The following is a 6,387-nucleotide window of genomic DNA, read 5'->3' on the forward strand; positions in this document are numbered from 1 at the left end:
CTTAAATTAATATCTGTTCATGTTACGGGGTTTTTATTGCATTTGTGGTTTGATAAAAGTTAACACCTCCATCACACACCATTATTGTTCAGCTTCTGTCAATGCTTAATTTGGTTTGACACCCGAAAACACGTAAACCAACGAATTGAATGAAAATGTCACGCTAACATGAGTCCTGACAGTTTTTGCAGTGAGAGACTTGGTTATGTCTTGATAGTTTCTGGAGTTGGAGAGGAGGACTTTCATCAGAGGCAGTGCTGGAATACTTTTAGGCAATTCGAAGAGCAACTTTTATGTTGTGTTCCAATGCATTTCTGTCAACATAAATGGCCAAGTCTTTAATGGTCAGCTCAAAGAGGAAGATACAGTATGTGAATCCTTGTGAGTATGTCAGCAATAGAAGGGTGAGCCTGATGAGGAAACTGGATTTTCAGTATTTGCAGGCAGGGTAATCACAAAATTAGATGGAATTTCAAAACTACATATTTTGAATTCTAATTACAGATTCATTACTAATTGCTAGTTAAGAGACAGAGACCAGAATATAAGCTGTTGTGCCTTGCATGATAATGTTATTAGTGCTGAAACAATTACTTGATTAACCTTGATGATAGTTTGAGTTGCTTTATAAGTAACAAGACAAAGAGTCTACCATGACAGTGGCTCTGTGTGGCTGTTCTTAGGCACTAAAAGCTAGTGTCAGCATGCTAACATGCTTAAAATGATGTTTAGTAAGGTATAATGTTTGCCATGTTCAGTATCTTAGTCTAGCATGCTAACATTTGCTAATTATCAGTAAATACAATATAGCTGGGGCTAATGGGAATGTCTAGTTTGTAGGGTCTTTGACAGTTAAAATTTTACCTGATGGTGGCACTCAATGAAAAATTAGAGAATCACTACAGGTATTACAATTAAGATATAATTTTACCAAAATTTCATGGCAATTCATCCAGTGGTTGTTGAGATGTTTCCATCTGGACTGACCAACATACCACAACCGACCACAGACAATGGCATCCCTAGAGCCATACCGCCAGCTAAACAAAAGGACAAACATTTGATGGTTCCAGCTTCTGAAATATGAAAATTGCTGGTTAGTAAACATATCAAATCATAAATCAATAAATTATAAACAGAAAATCTCCTGAGTTTTCGATTACTGGTCAGACAAATCAAGCTATTTGAAGACATGACCTTGGAGTCTCAGAAATTTTGAATGTCACTTTTTTCTATTTTTTGACATTTCATAAACTAAATCACTCAAAAAAAATCTGATTAATTGATAATGAAAGATTTAATAATCTCACTAGGTACCACAGAAAGTCTAAAATCACCAATGAAAGTGGACACATAGCATTTCTAAGAGGTTGCTGTGTAAGCTTGAATTGTCAGCTCCCGTTGGCTCCCCTTGGTGATTGGCCAAATGTCAAGAGAAGACTGAGAGAAAACCCCATCCAGTATATCCATCTCAAAGGAGTGACAAAAATCAATGGGTGAGATGCTTATCAGGCGCATCATGTTAATAATTCATTGCGAGCCCATGGAAGGTGTATAATTGATCAAGGGGCGATAAGTTGTGGTGATAAATATTTCAAGGGTGGCTGAGAGAGAAAGTAGGAGCCCTCTCTTGTCAACAGACCCCACAGTCAAGTGTTCTCAACAGGAGACTGGTCTTATTGAGTCTCCCCAATTGTGCAGTCATTTTCTCTGAATGCCTGTGTGTTGTGCTGATAGCTCTCCCAGAGATGATGGAGACGGCTCCCATGGTGAGGATCAAAGGGCTGGAACATGTACAGGCTAGCTATTGTTCAGGTCTATGGATCAACTCTGACATCCCAAGGGCCAGACCCTTGGAATTGGTTGGGCTGTAGGGGGGTTTTGCTCAAGTGGACAAACTGGTAAGAGATATACATTAGCAGTCACTTGTAAGAGATGGATTGTGACTCCCTATCATTCACTGAATGTACTTTCTGCTCTGTGTAGGAAATTCACAGCAGGTAACTGATGGGAATGCCGTTTAATCTAACAAGGTCATACTCAGAGGTAGATCCTTGCATTGTTGCAGATTGTTGATCACTATTAGGCAGAAAAATTCTAAAGACACTTGCAAATGGTAAAGTACCACACCTACACTGTTCATCTTTTGTTTTATTGTCGAGGGACTTTACTCTGAAAGGCCACTTCTCTTTTGCATGGATAACTGTAGATATAATGTCACCGGCAAGCTAGCATTAGCCTTAGCCCTGAGCATGATATGGATAACTGTTGTGTCTTGTTTAGAGGTCTTAACCACAGGAATGTACCTCATCCAACTTTTTCTCTCCTGATATCGGTTCCAGTACCTTAACTCAAGGTATCTGCCAACTGAGTACTGATCTGATATCAGTGTTCGCTTTGTTTCCAAATTTAAAATCTGTATACTTCACTGCCTGGAACTCATTGGGATAATTTAAAGTAACATGACGCCAGGGATTGTTGTGGCACTAACTGAGATGATGGCCTGCCATGACTGATTGAATGTAACTCATAACGGAAGAACAGAATTTAATAATGTTTGATACTTGATCTGCTAAATTAGAACAGTATTGCTGCCAAAATACCAATCTGGTCAGGCAGATCAGTGCATCCGTACTAACCGGATCAAACCTTTCAGATCCAATTCCAAAACAGTCTTGTGGAAAACCTACCAAAACCTGACGTGCAATAAATTAACATTCAACAGTCAGACCAAAACTGCCTGAGGGTAATTAGAAACCCAATTCAATTGCCGGGTGTTACTTTTGGTAGGAACCATGAGGACAATGAAGACATCTATTCTTGTAAGAATTCCAAGAGTATTTTATGGAGGAGATGAGCCCCTAAATTTTTAGGAAATAAAACACTAACCTTCAAGAAAATATTATGTATGTTTAATGAGTGTAGCTATTGTTTAGGCCATCATTAATTAACCAAATTGATCACGATACAGCATGTGTCAGGATCTGAGTGGCTTACCACCTCTGCTAAACAATTTTGTAGGGGAAACCCTGTCTTGAAACAACCATGGCTTTAATGTGTGGATTGTTAAATGTAGTAGAGCCAACCAATTTCACAGTATTTTTAGTAAAATCTTAACCTCTAAAATGTAGGACTAAAAACGTGACGTTTTAAAATTTGGATACTCAAGTACTAGTAAATCAACAATATTAAGTCCATGTACAGGCATGTGGCAAGATTACAATAATGCTGAAGCATCTCAAGGCAAAATCAAATAGTGCTTTACAGATAAAGAAAATAAAACAATCTGTATTGTACACAAGAAAAAGTGAGGAAGGAAAGGAAAACAAGCAACTTCAAATGTATTACACAGTAAAAACATGGATGATATTTTTAGCACAAAAATGACATGATAGCTGTCATTTGTTTATTGCGATTGCCCTTAATTGTTGCCAATAAGAAACATGACATGTCTCATTATAGATGATTAATTGCCATCAGACAGTCAACTGTGGTTTGAATGTGAGAGACAAATGAAAAATGGGAAAATAATCCTTATAGCACATGTGAGAGCCTGTGTTTTATGTGGGAGTGCATAAATATTTATTTTACTGAATCAAATGTAACACCTTAATCCATTGGCAGTGTTCATCAACTGTGAGAGCCATGAATATTCATGAGTACATCACAAGTGAATAGAATTTAATTCATAAAGTTGTTTCTGAAATGAGGCAGCACACATATTTCATACTACAGAATGTGTTAGATTGTCTTACAGCTGTTATGAATTAGATAGTTAAAAGTATATTTGAGAAGTATTTTCTAAAGACATTTTGTGAAGTAAAAATTAAAAATTTAAACAATGTAACATGAGGTTATGTAACCAGTTAATGTCCTTTATGCTAATCATTTTGTAAAAGAAGGTATGCCTTTTTCCTTCCCAAAATCGTTGATATTATATTGAAATTATACATATTTTCCTTGAGACCCATATTTCACATAGCACCATGTTGACCTCTGATAGAACAAACTAATCCCTCATTGTTATAGACGCCGCTTTCCCCTCCAACTAGAGCATTCACTGAATGAATCATCCCTCATAAATTAAACAAATATAAAACAAACACTCATAATTAGGCGCATGAATAACCATAGAGTGAACCTGAATGTCTACTTATGTTTGTTTTTTAATTAGAATACATTAACAATGTTCAGCTTTCTTTAGCATGAATTCTCTGTGGGGCAGGGGAACGTCAAATGAAATAAGCGAGGGAATTCTTTCACACTGGGAGACAAACAAAAGTTGAAAAAATACAAGGAAACTTAGATGTTGCGCAAGCTATTTGGTTCATGTGTTCTGAAAAAGACTATTTGGCTGGTAATTTAGCAGAGGTTGCGTAAAAGCCATTTTTTCCAAAGAGAATATATCTCTTGCACGCAGTTTGTTAATGGATGCCTTGACACTTGCATAGTTATTTTAAGAGCACATCTTCAGTGAGGTTGTGAATATCTTCAAAAAGTCAAGGTCACCTACAGCACATATAATAAACACAATACAGCTTTTGACTGTGAGAGGAAAGTGTTTATCTTTCACTGACATGTTTAGACTACAACTTCTTAAGTCTGTATTATCCGCTGCAGTCAAACCGCCTCCTCATCTTTATCCCCTGGTACAATGCATTCAGTAGTTTGCACAAAAATGCTTAAGAAAAGACTTCCGACTATGTGATGAGAGGAGACACTTGGGAATCGATTGAAGTATATTATTCTTTATGAAACTTTTTCTTGATGAAACATTGCCTCAAATCAAGCTTAATAGCAAACGATTAAAATTGAGATGAAATTCTACCCACACTTAATGTACATGCTATGATTAATCGCTTCCATATATTCACAACTTTCAAAGAATAAGAATCTTTTAGATATATGTGAACCCCAGCGCTGCTTTCAGATACCACTGGATTAATTTCATATTCTAATCTGCAGAGTTGAGCATTGAGACTAAGAATCTTTGGCTGTCTCCGGCTCTCTGCCCACATTTAAATGACCCCCCACTGTGTGAGAGAGGATTAAACTGTAATATAAATCCTTTATTCTCCCTTTAGTCAATTCAACTCAATTACACGCCCAACCTGGGCAAAATTTTTTATGTTGTAATATAATTGAGAGATCATAACTCAGCTGGAAGACGCAGATGGAGATTGTGAAGTATCTGACCTTACCTGATGCCTATTGACAGAGCTCCCTTTTTAAGATTGAATTATGGCTTTGCCATTTGTGCCTTGGATCCCATTTTCTAGAGCCATGGGCCATATGTTAATGGTTGATTTTAATTAAATATTTCCAAGTTTAAACTTTTTAAAGACTTTAAATGACTTCGGCTATGCAGCTACAGGCAGAGGAATATTTTTTACTGCTGTTGCTGGGATATCTGAACCACTGGTATCCTTCTGGGCATGAGAATCAATATCTATCTAATGGGGGCACGTAATATGATAATATTGGGCAATTATCAGCGCAGGGGTATGATTAGTATCATCGTTGTTAACCTCTCGGATTTCAGCTGAAAAAAATCTGGCATCTCATTGAATATTTCCAGAGCGCACCACAGAAACACAGGAGAAAACCTCATTTAACTCCTCACACTCTGAATTTATTGTGGTATTTAAAATTTGAAAGCATAGCACATTATGTATTTCACACATTCACACATGATCATGCTGCTCCACTAATAGTGATGCTGTTACCTATACCTAATTAAGAATAAGAAAAATCTGAAGGATACTCCTTTTTTTCATAAACACATAATATGAATAAATATTCTTTGACAGGATCTGAAGATCATACTTAAAGCTGGAGTACGGGACTTTGAGCTCCCCCTTCTGGCAGTGAGAGTAATTACGAAAACACTGTTGACACGTGCTTACAACATAGTCTCCGCTGTAGCCTGCTCCGTCACTACTGTTGCAGCTGTAAAATGGTTGATAAATTGTTTTGAGCATCACACAACCCCCACGACTGACTCATTTCAGCATTAGAATTTGATCTATTTGGTCTGGTAACATTCGGAAAGTCGAGAAGAGCCGCAGCGAATTATTTTATCCCCATTCAAGTTAGTTATAGGGCTAACCGGAAGTTAGCCGCTCAGCCAGTGGAAGTCTCTGGTGCTCATGCTCTGCCCATAGAGCATGCACAGTATACATTCATCTAGCCAGCGTGGGAATGTCACTACTGACACCAGATTTAAAAACTCTGTGTACTGTGAAATACAGAGAGATTTACCTGGTGGTGATAGACTTAATCAGCATTGTGTGAACTTGTTTGGTAAGGGCTTGAATGTAACGGACATTCATTTAAGAGTCAAAGTTCTGGACTGCAGGTTTAAGATTATACTAAAAGATATACTCT

Source organism: Thunnus albacares, chromosome 12, assembly GCF_914725855.1.
Source record: "Thunnus albacares chromosome 12, fThuAlb1.1, whole genome shotgun sequence".
NCBI lineage: Eukaryota > Metazoa > Chordata > Actinopteri > Scombriformes > Scombridae > Thunnus > Thunnus albacares.